Source organism: Peromyscus californicus, unplaced genomic scaffold, assembly GCF_007827085.1.
Source record: "Peromyscus californicus insignis strain IS unplaced genomic scaffold, ASM782708v3 Scaffold_20__1_contigs__length_68692818, whole genome shotgun sequence".
Taxonomy (NCBI): Eukaryota; Metazoa; Chordata; class Mammalia; order Rodentia; family Cricetidae; genus Peromyscus; species Peromyscus californicus.
The window spans coordinates 52,219,562-52,236,179 of record NW_026294503.1 but is presented as its reverse complement, the minus strand read 5'-3'; positions in this window follow the sequence as shown (position 1 = coordinate 52,236,179).

Genomic DNA, 16,618 nt, shown 5'->3' with positions numbered 1-16,618 from the left:
ATCTTTCTATCCAGCTACCCACCCAACTGTCCATCCAGTCAGCCATCCAGCCGTCCAGCCACCCACAAATCTGTCCATTCATTATCTATCCATGAATCCTCTCTTCTGTGTTCCCTACCTACTCAATCATTCCTCCAGTTTATTGGATTCCCTTTGGGTGACACATCCTCACCTACCCTGCTATGGATCACCATGGCTTCCTGTTATATAACACCTGACATTCCAGTGTTTCCTTGTTATATTTGTTAATTGCATGTGTGTGTGTGTGTGTGTGTGTGTGTGTGTGTGTGTGTGTGCGTGTGTGCGCGCTCGTGCTTGCGTGCACATTTGGGCATGGATGAGCCCTCTGTGCATGCATATTTTGAGGTTAGAGGTCAATATCAGATATTTTCCTTTATTGCTCTGCACTTTATTTTTTAGATGGGGCCTTTTATTGGGCCTGGAGCTCACCATTTCAGCTACAATGGTTTCCAATAACTCCCAGGGATCTGCCTGGACCCCCAGCACTGGGGTTGCAGACAAGTGTTACTGTGCTTGGCTTTGAGTGGGTTCTAGTGATTTTAACTGAGATTCTCATATTTGTACAGAAAACACTTAACCTAATGAGCTATCTCCCTGCTTAACATTTACTAAAACTTTTGATTCTTTTTATAACAAAATTCTTCCAACAGATCCGTAGGCCCTTCTGTTTCAGAGTGATTGCATTTAAGCGTCAGCCAACAGTTCCTTGGTTCCTGAACAGTTAGTGTATACATGCCTACTTTGCCTCTTGCGAGTCTCAAGGTAGCTGTTGGGATGTGCAGTCCAGGTAGGATCCTGTCCCTCTCCCTCAGAGACACAGTTGCTCTCCAGCAGCCACATTCATTTGCTGTGTTCTGAGTGGCAGTAATCTGCAGAGGGCATGTGGAGTGGCCCTGCTGAGAGATGGGAGGAATGTACACCAGTGATTCTCTTGTGGCACCAGAATACCCAGCAGCCTTTGGCATAGTCTTTGTCTTTCTCCATGCTTCCTGAAGGTAATGGTTCCTGAAGTGAGTCAGCCATGGTACAGGCAGCAGACCCTCTGGCTGAAGATAGTGGAATACAGGCACAAAGAGTCTGGGTTTGAGATGGTGGTTTTTGGGCCCCATACCACTCCTGGACCACTCATCCTGAATCTATAAAAACCCTGCTTAGGATGCTGTTTTCAGACCTCTGTCACAAGACCTGGACATATTCCTAATAGATACACAGTGGGTGTGGGAAGGCTCACCTGAGGCAGGTGTGAGAGGTGCCACTGTGACTGTGACAAATGGGACAGAATTATAAAACTGGACTGAAGGCAGAAGACACTGAGAGTCATTGAAGCTGTGGCCCTCCAGAGCCTGGAGACAAGGTGGCTTTTAGGACCAGAACAGAACTGGCTTTTTGTTTTGTCTTTGTGTGTGTGTGTGTGTGTGTGTGTGTGTGTGTGTGTGTGTGTGTGTGTTTCTCTGCATGCTTCTGGGTGTACCTAAACTCTATTGTTCCTTTACCTCCAAATGGCCACCTTGAATCTTAGCTATCAACAGTGCTCACCTTCCTCACCCCTGCCCAGGCAGCATCGCTCTCCTCCTGTGGTTCAGGCATGCATGGTGAATAGGCAGAAGGGAGCTGGGGGCTATTTTTAAACGTCAAGGATAGGTCTACTTTCCCAAGGACGAAGAAGCAGATTTGTTCTGTGTCACTGTCTGAAGGGGACAGACACTGAGATGGCAGATGGAACTTGAGGACAACGGATTCTTAGTATGTGAGACAGAGTGCTGTCATTGTGAGTGCAACTCACAGGCAAAGAGTTGGGAGTCCTAGGGAGTCTGGGAATCCATAGGTTTGTGGGAGGCTTTGGGAATGGGGATGGGCATCTGTGAGATGCTTTGAAATGGTTGAGAGTCTTAGGGAGGCTGGGATTTCACATAAGCCTTGAGAGAAGGTGTTGCCTGTAGTTTTTGGCTGGGTAGTGTGGCCTTGGTGACTTGACAGTGTTTTCAACCCTGAGACACAGGATGCCTAGAGCAGGGGCCATCAACTATAGCTATACCTCATTGCTGCCCTTAGACATGCTTTGAATGATGCTGGAGACTAGACCTCGCTCCTTTTTGATGTTTCAAGAGCCCATGAGACAATGTTGAGTCCATGTGGTAGTAGGTAGGACCCCCGCCTTTACTCTCTGAATTGTGGGTAGATGTCTAGTACCCACCTGGGTGCCAGGGTTTGCATTTGGCCAAGAGCTGAGCACTGGGGGTTGGGGCTCTTTAGGGAGCCTGGAAGCAAGTAGCTGAGTTCTATTTCCTCACTTGGGGTTTTGTTTTAAGGAAGCTGTTTAGCTGCATTGAACCCACAGCATGATATCTTGGTGTCTTATTTTTAACAGTTCACTTAGGTTTCATAGAGGGTGGATATTCAGGGCATCAGCAGTCTTGGAAGAAAACTGCCACTGCTCCATGGATTTAGAGGGTTTCCAAAAGATTTTCCACTAGGAGCCATGGTGTGGGGGTGTGAGGTACAGGTGACAGAGGAGTGGCGACTGTGGTCAAACCCTTAGCCCAGCTGCTATAAATCTTCCTATCAGAGTCTGAGGACAAAACACACATTGGGGAAGGGAAGGAGATCAAAGAGCTGGCCAGAGAAAGTCAGCTGGTGTCTGGTTTTGGACTTCAGACACAGGAAAAAGCGATTCTACAAGAAGGGTTGGGTGGGGCCTCTGTCTTGTCTGCTGGATCCTCAGGAATGTCATTGGTATCATTGGGGTAACCTACCTTCCCAGGGACAGCGTTCCAGATATGAGTTTGGGGTTAAGTCTTCAGTCTTGAGTAGTTTGTCTGTCTCACTTGGATTTTGAGATTCATTTGGGGCTAGAGAAAAGGAAAGCTGGGTCCCAGTTCTGGGTCTGCCCCCTTGGAGCAATGTTGACCACCCAAAATGATGTCATGAACAAGGTCGTGTGACATTATGGCATTGGCTCACCACAAGATCAGAGGGCAGGCCCTGTCAAGGATTGACTGAGGAGGCATCACTTTCTGAAGTACCTTTACTGTCCTGGGGTTCTACTCTAATACTGTGTCCCCCAAACAGATGGGAATATGAAGCTCAAAAGCCTGGAATAGAGTATGGCCTCAGGATGAGGATTAGAGCCCTGGTGGCTGTGCCTGCTGGGTAACTTTCAGGCTTAAAAAATAAAGCCTATCAAGTTGGCCAGGTAACCTTCATCCCTCCAATCATTTTAAGGTTTGGCAACAGCGGAGAAAGGGCAGGCTAGATTCAGTACACTCCTTGTGTATGGTGACTCAGGGCTGAGGAGAAGCATGGGCTCTGTGGGTGGTAATGACCAGGGATGTGTAATTCTTGCCAAGCCACCCCAGCAGTGTGCTTGTCAAAGGTAGCCAGGACTCAGAGCCATCTACGTATGGTAGGAGAGGAATGTACCATATAATGAGGGTGATCAGAGACTGATCCTAGTAGAAGTCTTACTGAAAGTGAAGTCCACAAGGGCAGAGACCAGGATCCAAGGACCCTGGCTGAAATTTGATTACAGAGAATCTTGGTTACCCAATCCCAGCTTTTATAAAGAGTCCTCATTTCTATCTGCAGGTCATCCTGCAATGGGAAGGGGGAGATGGTCCTCTCTAAGCAGAGGTGTCTGTGAGGACCTGTCTTTTCCCTAGACACAGAGGTTTTGTAACTCTGCAGGTGGGTCCCCTTATGATCTCCATCCAGGTAAGTATCCCTTAACATCTGCTCATGACATTTCTAAGGACCTGTAGGGTCTCTCCTGCCACATTGCTCCGAGGCCAATAGGAAACTTTCTTCTCTCTCCAGCCCTTTCTCTGTCATCCTCAGCCTCCCCGCTTATCAACCCAGATATAACTTCTTCACCAGAATCCATTACCCACTGCCTTCTACTTAACATTGATCCTAATATCTTCCAGCCTCTTTGTAGTCTTCATAATTAACATTTAATGGTTGCAGAAGTATTCACAAGGCCACCAAAACATAAAAATGTGAATGTAGATGCTGACCTTACACCTTTCATAAAAATTAACTCTAAGTGGATCATAGACCTGAATGTACCATACAGAACAGTGAACCTTCTAGCAGGTGACACAGAGGAAGATAGAAGTGACCTTGGACTCAGCCTCAAGGATTTCGAGAGACTACAAAAAGCATGGTTCATGAAAGAAGAAAGAAAAAAGGAGAGTGATATGCTAGGCTTCATTAAAATTAAAAGTCACTCTGTGGAACTCTGTTCAGAGAACAAAAGACAAGACAGAGACTTGAGATATGCTTGTAAGACACACATCTGATAAATGCCTCATAATCAGAACCCTCAAAAAATAACAGCAAGGAAACAACTCAGTTAAGAAGTGGGCACTTTCGAAGTGAGGCTCACATACTACACCCATCCTCCTATGGCTCAGAAATAGTCAAAGAAGAAGGGACAGAAAGATTGTAAAAGTCAGGGGTGGTAGATGACTCCAAGGAGACAGTTTCTCTGGACACAGCAGAGAAGCTGCCCATGAACTCACAATGATTCTAACACCATGCGCAAAACCTGCTAAAGATCAAGCCAATATCCTAGTATGGAGAAGGGGAAGTGGGGATAAGACCCCACCCCCAGCTGAGGAGCTAATTTCATTTCACAGATGCTGGGAGAGAATGAGTCAGTTTCTTTTTATCATGACCACTGGCAGGGAGACCTCCTGCCAGAGCAGACCCCACTCCCAAGACTAGTTGGAAACACAAGTCAAGTTTGAGAAGGAGAGGAGAGAGAGAGAGAAAGAAAAAAGAAATCTCAAAGTTGAGTGGGTAGAAAAGAGGGTAGGGAGAATGGATATAAGAGAAGGAAGAGGGGTGAATATAATCAAAGTACATAAAATCCTCAATGAATTAATAAGATAGTATTAAAAAAGAAGTGGGCAAGTTTGTGGGTACATCTCACTGAAGAAGATATGTGAATGCAGAGAACTGATGACATAATACATTTACAAACAATAGGACTAAACCATCACCAGACAGTTATTAGAGAGCCTGAACCCCAAATCCTGACTCCAAAACTGCTCGTGAGGGTGTGGAAGGGCTTGTGTCCATTATTGCATGGACTATAGGCTGGCATGGCTGCTGTGGAAGATGACTTTGTGGGGGTTACTAAAAAGGGGACTTAGCAATAACATTCCCCTTATCCAAATGAATAGAATCTTCAGTCTCCTCAACCTCCTGTCTGAGAAGGTTTACAGAAGCTTTATCTATAATTGCCGAAACCTGGAAGCAGGCAAAATGTCCTACAGTTGGTGAGTGGATATGAAAACCATGGTCCACATAGATGGTGGAATACAAATCACCAATGAAAAGGACCATGATGGGCTAGCAAGATGGCCCAGTCAGTAAACTTCTTGCTATACAAAGACAGGGAACTAAATTTGGATACCCAGCCTTCATTTTAAAAGGCAGGTTACGGTGGTACATATCTATAACAGGACCACTGGGATGGCAGAGACAGGCAGATCCCTGGAGCTTGCTGGCCAGCCAACCTCAGTGGATTGGTGAGCTCCATAGTCGGTGAGAGGTTTTCTCTCAAAAAACAGGGTGAGAAGTGATTAAAAAAGACACCCAATGTTGCCACACTCATGCAAACACATATGTGTAGATGTACCTGCACACATACACACCACACACACACACACACACACACACACACACACACACACACACACACACACACACAGGAAGAAAATGTTATCAGACCAGTAAACATGCAGGAGAATCATCAACACACATCTCTAAGCCCATCTGAAATCAACAGGCTGAGTGACATCCTGGCAAAGATAAGTCTCTGAGGACAGCAGAGAGATCCGGGAAAGGAAATCCCCTGTGTGGCATTGCTGTGGTGGATACTTGTCATGTGGTTCGTCACACCCTTGGGATGTGTAAGAGACTAATATAAAGAATAACACTATCAGGCTGGATCATAGGCTGTTGCAGGTACCCCATACAAATATGTGATGCTGATATCAGGAGTGATGCTATAGAACTATGTGCTTTCTGATCAAGTTTTCTATAAACCTGAAACTTCAAGGACTGGAATCTATCCAAAACTATCCCCGAAAGGACACACCACTGACTGTAATGCCTGTGAAGTCTACTGGATTTGTGACAGGATTTTCCTTGTGAAGGGACCATAGACAATTCACCCCCATTCTTTCTGTCTTTTATCTTCACCAGATGGGCAGTCTTTGGCATTAACTTTCCACCATGACCCTGAATTATCTGTTACATCCCTGTAGAAATGAGAGTATGTGAGCCCCTGGACTTTGTGGCCATTTGTTTCTGCTGAGTTGACCTGCTTACCTGAGCCCCACTGTGAAGGAGGGATGTTGTTGACCCTGTTGACACCGAATTTGGAAATGCTTTGCAATGGTGGCTGTGTTGTGCCCAAGAGAGGGACCAAGATCCCTATGCCTTCCCATCCAAGGTAGTCTGTATGCCTCTTAGAGGTTTTCCAGGGCAGGACTTCATGGCCTCTTCTTGACTATCCTCTTCTTCCTCCCCAGGCACAAGACATTCACATTTCATTTCAGCCTCCAGCCTGGAATTCATTCATCTCATTGCTCACTTCCAGCTCCAGCACCATGGACAGCCACCACCAGGCCAGGCAAGGCTGATGTCGTTTGAGCAAGAGCATCCAACCAGGTATTCTTGCCCTGCTCTATGCTTGTTGATGTCTTCACATTCTGGAACTCAATCCTTATGGTGGCATTTTCCCACTAGATCACAATCCTCTGGAAGCTGGACCGCTGTCCAGCTTTGTCCAGGAGGGAAGCCTTGTGCAGGAGGCACCCAAGTGTAGGACTGCTCCTGGCCATATTATGGTGTGGTGGCTCCAGCGCCTGTTCCTGGGGTTCCTTCGATTGTTTGGAAGGTGTGTACTTCCTCTGACTGGTGGAGTTGCAGCTACCCCTTCTCTAGCAGGGCAGAGAGATGGCAGAAGAGGGATGATGTGAGCATGTATACGGCAGACACCAGACAAGCGACAGGTACTATGCAGACACCCATCCACCCTTGATCCTGCCTTGGCCTACACATTGAACCTGTTGTTCACTGTCAGTCTTAGTGCTGTCCCTCTTGATTTGATGTCTGTGTCCAGAATAAAAACTTGGTGGGACAGCTTTCCTAGGTGTTCGTATCTGCCACTTTCTTATTTTCTTAAGGACATCGGGGACTCTCATTTATTTTCTTCCCTTCCTTACTCTGTGTCCATTTCCTTTTTCTCTGACCTGTGTGGTAGTCTCCTTCTGGATCGTGGAGGACAAGATTATTCCTGAAATCAGGGCTTGGAAAATAGCCTGGATTTATGGCGCAGGAAGGGCGGCCAGGACATCCCCCTTCTAGGGTTCCAGACCTGGGGATCTCTGCATGGCTGGGTCCTTACCTAAAAAGCTAGCATCTCACCCTGTTGCTCCTCCTAGTCCCCTGCTGCCGTGTGAGAGGCCATATGGACAGAAGGGTTATTTTTGGAAAGTAGGACTGTGTTTAATACGTTCTCTATGTTAGCACGTTGGAATGCCAGACTGCCTAAAAATACCCTGGTTGAGACGTGCTCTCAATAAATAGAGGAATTAGCTTGCTTGCCATCCACTTGCTTTCCCCTGGTCACCGGGCTCTCAACTGTTCTTTGAACTGCAAGCATACAACTGGACCCCATGGACACCTTGCAGGACATCTAAGACCTTGAACCACATTGACAAAGCATCTGGGTTCAAGCCCCGGCCTTGATGCTCAGCTCTGTGATCTCAGGAAGGTTCTGAAAGCTCTTGGTGCCTCGGTTTTCCTCTTGTTGTTACTTGAATTGCGGTTGTGTGAGTGACGCTTTGGTGTTCTTATTTACATGTTATTTACACATTTGCCATGCAGGCCCATGCCCTTAGCCACATTGTGTGTACATGTGTGCATGCCCTTGCCTGGCAAGAACATCTAAAATTCCCATCTCAGAACCTTCAGCATACAATGAGATGCTAGTCACCATAGCTCCTTGTTGTACATGAAATCTCAGCACCCATTCACCATACTTAAGAGTCGTTTTGTGATGGTGAACCCATGTTCCCACCTGCCCTACCCCATACTGATTGCCTCACTTCTAAGTTTGTTTCTCTGTATTTGGGCTTTTCCCTCAGAGTCTGTGTAAAGACAGCTCGCACAGAGCTTTGCTTTTCACATCTGGCATCTCTCACTTAACATGCATGCTCTGGGTTGATCCATGTTGTCATGGGTGGTGAGATCTTATTTGAGAGCTGAGTAACAGTACCCACATCACATTTCCTTTACCTGATCATCTGTCGATGGACATCTTGGGGTTGGTGTGTCTTTGTTCTTGCAAGCAGGGCTGCAGGGAACATGAAAAGTGGGCATCTCCACAAGAGCCTGGCAGAATTTCTGTTGGGGGTACCCACAAGGATTGTGTGTGGCGGGGTATATGACGGTTCTCCAGTTGACTTCTTGAGGAGCCCCCAGGCTCTCCTTCCTGACAGCAGTGTCGATTTTATTCTCTTTGTCTGCAATGTGAAGCTGATTCCATAACTGCCAGAGGGACCATTTGTCCAGCATCTAAACAAAGCTAGTGTACACAGTGCTTGTGTTCAGGTAGTAAAGGTAATCAGCTTTGTGACTGCAGATTTCTGTGTTTCTTCATGGCTATGCTAACTGCTTGGAGAAGTCTAGTCATCATCCACCCCCACCACCACCACCACACACACACACATCCAGACCAGCACTGGAATGGATTATCAGGGAGGTCCACACAGTTATTTATTGTACTCCTGTATGGTTGGCAAACTGAACAGACATGGTCCAGCCTCCCTGTCCAACCCAGGTACATGCTGATGGAGTCATTTCCATCTTAAATATCTGGCCTGAGGTCACATGAATTATGTGGCAAAACTTGAATGCATGTTCTTTCTGGTATAACTATAGTTTGGTGTGCAGAATCCCTGTCTGTTAATGAGGGATGGAGTCTCAGGGAGTGTGGAAGAGCACACACTTGCTTATCACACACCATCTGCTATAGGAGATTATGACACAGCCACTCATTGAAAAGACAGTGAGTGAAGAGCAAGGGGGTAGAGGTACACAGATCAGGGAGGGTGTGGGGCAAGGGATGTGGGAGCATCCGGGAGAAATGAGTGACTCTTCAGCTCCCTCAGTCACCACTGGACCTGGGGAACTCTAAAAGACACAAAGAGATCCCTCAAGATTATTCCCATCAAGGGCAGGGGGCCAAAGGCTTGCTTGCCCTGAACCCCCACTGGCTCAGCTGTCTGCCAGTTTAATAGATCTTAGAACTTCTGGCCAGACCAGAGGCAGAGATGGTTCTGTACACACAGGCTCACAGAGAGTGCGTGCTGTCTGCTGAGTGAGTGCAACTCACTATGCACCTGAGCAGGGAGATTTCAGACCAGCTCTGCAGAGGTGAGTAGGGAGGGAAAATCAGATAGAGTACATCTGGGCACAGACACCAAGTCAGAGGACAGAGTGAGAATGTAGAGATGCCTGAGTCTACTGGAAGTTGGCTTCATTAACATCACAGACTCTTCTAATCACAAGCATAGTACTGAGGACTTCTGCCGTTCTAGACAGTTCTGGAAGCCATGCCCACTCGAGTTCATCATCTGCTTCTTGTTAATGTCCACCAGGGCAGACTCATCCTGGCCAAGGCTAGAGATGCCTACTGTGGGGTCTGGGTGGACTGGTTTGTTTGCATCTTGAGTCCTGGGATGGTAGAAATGACTCTGCTCTAGAGCTCACACGGGCTTGAGGTCAGCCTGGTTAACAACCTGGAACACAAGGCATTGCATTGGCTGGCTGTACATCTCTCCTTCTCTTTCTCCAGATCAGTTTCTGTGGCCTCAGAACCCTGGTGGACAACAGGTGCTCAACAGATGCCCAGCAAGCAAGTGCTATGAAGGTGCTTTCTGACAGAACTTGGGCCTTTGCCTTGTCTGCAGTCACTGAATGAATGCATGTGACACATCTAGAGAGCATGCTCCCTAAAGATAGGCTGCATACTTGCCTCAATGGCTCAGGGCCCAGAGTTGGGGCTCAGGGCCCAGGTCTGGGGCTGAGGGCCTGGAGTCAGGACTCAGATTTCTGAATGAGGGGGGCTCAGGGCTCTGGTTGGGGCACAGGGTCAGGGTTCTGTACTCTGGGAGGAGCTCAGGGCCTTGGCTCAGACTAGTACTGAGAAAGCTGCCTTTTCCAAAGCCTCTGTCTTCCTCTCCCCTTCCAAGCTGCCTTTCTTGGCATTCAGCTGCAGCACTGTCTCCCTGTTCTCAGCTCCTGGGATACAAGTCCTGGAAGACTCTAGTATGTGAGCCAAAGCTTCCTTCCCAGCTGTCCCCCACCCAGCCCTCATGGCCCAACAGTTGTGTGCCCAAAGCTATAAGCCAGGCTGTCTTCACACCATACGCACTTGTGGGGTGCCATCACAGCAAGGACACTCTTGTATCCCTGGTCCTGGTTTTTGCAATCTCCAAGGACCGTGTGGCTCATTCAGGAGTCTCGGCGTTGGCCATTGTTTTGAAGAGTCAGGGATGAGCCAGGACTGTCTCCTCCTCTAATGGGAGCCCACCTAGGCTAGTTCCTCATCTCTGCAGTCCCTGCTATGGAACGTTAAGAACCAGGAGCCACCGACCACATGCACATGATGCTGGAGACACCAGGGACTCTAGAGCTTCTGAGAGGCCATGACAACCTGAGTCAGAGTGACTCATAGCAGCCGACCCAGGGCACCTTTTGTCCCCTATCCTCTTACTTCTGGAGCCAGGGTCTTTATTCTTCATTGGTCTCTCTTGTTTCAATGCCTCTTAAGCACAGGTCTTTGGCCTATAGCTACCATTCCTCTGACTAACACAAGAACAATAGTATCTCCTTCTCTCTCATGGGAGCACCCATGTCCTTTCAACCACAGGTGAGAGCCCTGGAAAATTTCCTGTGCTCTGGCCACAGCAAATGACCTCAATGACAAGCCCCCCATTTCACCAGGTAATATGACATATCCAGGGGATATCATGGTGTTCTGGTGTTCTATGTGTCTGGTAGGTGTGTGTGTGTGTGTGTGTGTGTGTGTGTGTGTGTGTGTGTGTGTGTGTGTGTGTGTGTGTGTCAGGGGTCCAGTGTTGAGTGGGGTCAGGGTAGTCTGAACCACCCATTATTATTGGGATTAGAGTGGCCATCCAGGATTCATTCACATTCTCAATCTCCATGACTGTGCAGAGAAACTTGAGACTAAGCCATCTCCCCATACCACATTCAGGTTTTTAGGAAGAAAACTTGGCCCCGAACACAATCCTGTTTGCAGGCTTGCTATTTTTACCAAGTTCATCCTATTCTTAGTTACTTTTAAAAATAAAATTGTCAACGGCTTTTTCTTCCCCTGTAACATTTCCGCCACTACCAAGGATGTTAATGAACTGTGCATTCAGTACAGGAAGGAGGAAGCGAGCGAGTGAGCGAGGGACCTGCAGCACTCTCCCGGAGGAGAAAAGTTCTAAGAGAGATCTGTCTGTCCGTGGGAGGCACTGTCAGGGGAGAGGCTGCCTGTGACTTGGGAAAGCATGGAACACTTCCAGCCTGTTGTCAGCTCTGATGATTTTGGTGAAAGCAGGTTTGAAGGATAAACTTCAACCTTCTGCTGGTGGGGGGATGAGGTGGGGTGCAGGTAGTGATTCTTACTGCAGCTTTCTGAAGGCGACACTGGGGCTTTCTGTGTGTGAGGGAGGGTGAACCCATTCAGCCTAACTCCTTGGGAGGTCTGGTCATGTCCCCCCGAAAAGCAGCTCGGAAAGCCCAGCTCTGCCTCTACTGAAGATGCTCACCCAACACCAGACCCCACAATCCCCTTCTTGGCCAATTTTTCATTGTGTGTGCTGGAGTCATCCTGTAATTAGGAGGATAGCTCCTAACGACTTCCTTTAATCGTTGAGGTGATTCCTTGACCAAATGAATTATCTTTTCCGAGTCTCATTTTTATTCCATTTAGTCAAATGGTGACAAGCCTCTCCTTGTGAACTCTATCCATTCATGAATTCTCTCATTCATTTATTCATGCTTGCATGCTTTTTTTCAAGTTGCATTCCCTAGACTCTTGCAAAGTGGTTCAACACACATGTGCATGCAGGACCCTGGGTGCCACTTGGGTGGGAGAGAAGGAAGGGACCTGGGTTCTGCAAGGGGGGGGGAAGAGCCAGCTGGGGGCACAAGGCCAAAGGTGAACCTGAACATAGCTGTCAGGGCTGTGTGGATATCGTTTCTCAGGCACCATCCAATCATCCCACCTTTTTTAAAAAAAATTTAATTCTATTTGTTTATTTTTGAGACAGGAACTCTCACTGGCCTGGGCTCACTAAATAGGTTAAATAAGATGGCCAGTGAGCCACCTGTCCTCACCTCACTGGAGTTAAAATTGCACGTGCACACCACCATTGCTGTTTTTTTATTTATTATTTTTAACTGTGTTCTGGGGATCAAACTTGGAGCCTCACCTTTAGAAGGCAAGCAATTGATTGACTCAGCCCTTTCTCCAGCCTCACCTAAATAAGTTTAAACATAGTCAATTGTGCACTGGGCATTCTCCACTCCCAATCCCCAGAATAGGCTCAGGGACACACAGCTCCCATAGTGCTGCCCCAGGGCATGGTCCCAGGATTTCCTGAGGCAGAGACAAAAACTGATGAACCCTGATGTCTCACTGTCCCACCTTTCCTGTAGGCAGAGTTTCTCTGTGTCTTGGCAGCCACTCCTCCAAATAACCACACAGAGACTAATTATTAATTATAAATGTTGAGCCAATAGCCCAGGCTTGCCTTACAACTTAAATTAACCCATTTCTATTAATCTATGTGCTGTCCTGAGGATTGCTTACCTCATCTATGAATGTCTCATGTTGCTTTATTTGTATCTGACTCTGGACTCCTCTGACTCCACCCTCCTTCTTCCCAGCATTCTCTCTGCCCCCAAAATCCTGCCTAGCTATCGGCCAATCAGCTTTTTATTAACAATGAAAGCAACACATTTTCACAGTGTACAGAAGGATTATTCCATAGCACTTCCCCTATCAAACTGACCTACAGCCATGCCATGTATGGTTCAATCCACACGCAGGAATCTCAATCACTCAAGAAATGTGTACTTGTATCTAGTCTGAAAGAACTTGCTTGCCAACTTAGGGGAACCAGACAGTTCAGACAGCTTGTATGATGAGGCTACTGTCAACCATTTGTCACCTTTCAAGGGTTCTCTGGCATATCATTTGATGACTGAGAAAGAGAAGTTTGTGGTTGTCAGTCAGGTCACATGAGATCTTCTTACTTTCAAGCACTCAGCCTGTTGGGGCAGAGGAGTCTGAGTGGAAGAAGGAATATGACCAGCCAGCATTTGGCCTCTTTTCTCTGGAGTAGGTGTCCCAGAGGAAGTCCCTTGGACAATATGGACCTCAAGGCAATTAGCATTCAGGGCTCTGAGGGCACAGTGAACCATGGAACTGTCTCCTGGTATAGATGGCCATCCCTGTGGAAACATGCAGCTCAGCAATACTGCAGGACTTCTATGAGGGTCAGGCCAGGTGATCATGGATGGCAGCCACGCTGGTAGAGGATGGCTGAGGTCTCACACTGGAGCTTTGTCTTATTTAAGATTCCTAGGACTCTATAGAGAGCCAGTGACTGCTGCAAAAATGCCATGGACCCCTGGAACTGAATTTGTTGTGCCTTTGCTCATGTCAGAACTGTGGACTGCAGGACCTGTCTGGGGATGGGTCACCAATGTCACTTCTACACTCTCAGCTGTCTCATTGCTGCAAGGGGCCTGAGAAACTGGGGACTCCATTCAGGGCACTGGGATCAGGACAGCTGGCCATAGAGCAATAGAAAGAGAGCCTGCGGGAGATGGTATACCATGCAAGAGCACAGGGGAGATTCCTGGGTACAGAAAACAGAGGCACAGCAGGGGTCTGACCCCAGGGGGTTCACTCGGCCCTGAGACCTGTGGCCTGGAGAATAGGCTCTGCCCTTTCCTGGCTGAGTTGTCTTGACTGTGCAGCTGGTTTTTAGTTATCTTCCTGGGATGGATAAGGGATGAGAGGTCTGTAGGTGGGTTCTGTTTCTGGGGCAATGGATTAGCTATTCTGCCAGCCTATAGGTTAGGCACAGAAGTCACCAAGGCCTGGGTCTCCAGGTCACTCATGGGACACAGAGATTGGTAGTAGCCAGTGCATTGCCATGGTGCCTAAGAAATGATAGGTGTAGGGGAGTAGGGTCTGTGCCAGACACCAGGAGTCATTTCCAAGAAGGTTTATGTAGACAGCACCATTGCTGCCCCACACCAAGTTCATCTATTCTTTCACAGGATAGGAAAACCCTTCAGCTCTCCACTCTAGGCTAATGATCCCTGATCCCTATTCTATGGGCTGTCTTAGGATTCCTGTTCTGGAATATTCTGATTCTCAGCCTCTCCTTTTTAACCCACCCACCACCAGTACTCCCTGCATCATCTCCACGGCAACCTCTCTCAAGAGTCAGCCTGGCTGTGTCTGAAAGAGACAGGTAGAGACCTCCTGGAGGTTTGGCCACAGATGAGGTCAGCCATGGGGCTCTGCTTTAGCCTTACCCTTTCTATCTTTGGAAGCCAGGCAGAGCAGTAGCCCTGCTGCTGGCAACAGGGTCCAGGCGTGGCCAGCATCACCGGGCACAGTGCTTCCTATTCAGACTGAGCAAGGAGGCAGCTTGTGGGCAGTGACTCTCTCTTCCTCTAAGGAAGGACAATGAGGCTCCCTTTTTCTTCGACAAGAAATAGTCCCCATATCCTATCCTGGGGTACATGCTGATCTACCTGGGTTGCTGCCCGCTTCCTGCTGGGACCCGTGGCTGCAGAGCGTAGATTGACAGGCACCTATGGAGATTCCTGGGGCAGCTTTTCCCTGCCTGCCTTCTGGTAGGGACTTTTGGGGGACAGTCTCTGAGGTTGTCTGCACCAGAGCTCCTCTGAACCCCACCTCCACCCGCACCAGGGCAGACCTGGCAGAGAAGAGTCAGAGCTCTTCCTGCTTGGCCCAAGTCCAGGGCAGCCTTTGCGTGGTCCTGACCTCAGAATCTCCCAGATTTTCTCTCTGCATAATGCCTGTGAGTTTCTAGATGGTAGGGGTGTTGGGACAGGGTCCTGGATAGTGGGGGTGGGGCCCACAAGGGTAAGGACATGAGGGTGCAAGGCAGGGTGGTGGGGGTGGGGTCCTGGACTGTTGGGCTAGAGGTAGTGTTGTTCTAGTCAAGGAGTTTGTCTTTGTCCTTCTGTTGTCGTTGAGAAGAATGGCCCTTCAGGATGCTCTCTCCTCCCTCTTTACCCCCTTGACCTCTTCCTATCTCTCTCAATCATTTCTCCTGTCTCTGTCTCTGTCTCTCCATCTCTGCTTTCTGTCTCCTCCCACACAGCATGCACACATATGCGCGCGTGCGCGCACACACACACACACACACACACACACACACACACACACACACACACGTGCAAATCCACATACACTCCTGCAGCCATCCTTGCCTGACATGGCTGCTGTGGTGACTTGAAGCCGTCCCTAGGCTTAACTAAGTAACAGAGGCCAAAAGGATTTTGAGGCATTCCTCTCCAGCTGCATGGCTCAGCACGCACACCTTCTGTGTCCCCCACTCACAGCACCGCTTTCCACAGCTCAAGCAGCCTCACCTCCAGGTGGGAGGAAGGTCAGGATGCCTCATGCAAGGAAGTGTGGTTCTAGAAAGGTGAGTAATGAAAAAGTGGCCCAAGTGTGCTGTGGGGAGATATCAGAGACCCATGAAGGCTCTGAGGCCATTTGTGTTTGTTTGACAGATGGGACCACTTAGCTATGTTCTGGCAGCTGAGTTCTGACTGTCCCCCACTTGGTGGGACAGTCACTTCACTTACCATATAGAGTTTGGAGAACGGAAGTTCCACTTTCCTATCTGGCATTTGCTGTTTGCAGGCTTTGAGGGGACTGAGTACAAACAGGAGATGAAAATCTTCTGCCCAGCTAGAGGGGGAATCAAAGCTCCAAGATGTCCAGCCTTCAGTCAGGCTGCCCAGGGGCTGCCAAGTTGCAGAGGGAATGGCACTAGATTGGAGAAGACCTCAATCAGGACAGAGCCTTCCAGGCTGATGATCCAGTGAGACACCCCACCCCCACCCCTCCAGTCTCAGAAAATGGGGCCAAGCCCTCTGTGGAGTGCTGGCTAAGTCTTTGCCTCTGTCTCCCACCTAGACTGAGTGTCATTGGCCTGAACTGGAGGAGGCCAATTAATAAAGCCTTCATCTCCCTTGGCTTCTCTGATGGATTTGTCTAGGCCAAAACATGAGGTCATAACAACGGTTCCTAACCAGGCCTGTGTAGTGACATCCTTTGCACCCTGCTTCTCCAGGGCTACAGGCCAAGGCATTTTATTATTGTATGTTTGCCTCTCCTGTGAGAAGGGAAAATTCTCAGCAAAGAGGAATCCATCAGCACTACAGGATGTCTGGGGTATTCTGAAGACTTCTGGTATCTTCTTAGCCTGTGGGGTGAACAGAAAAA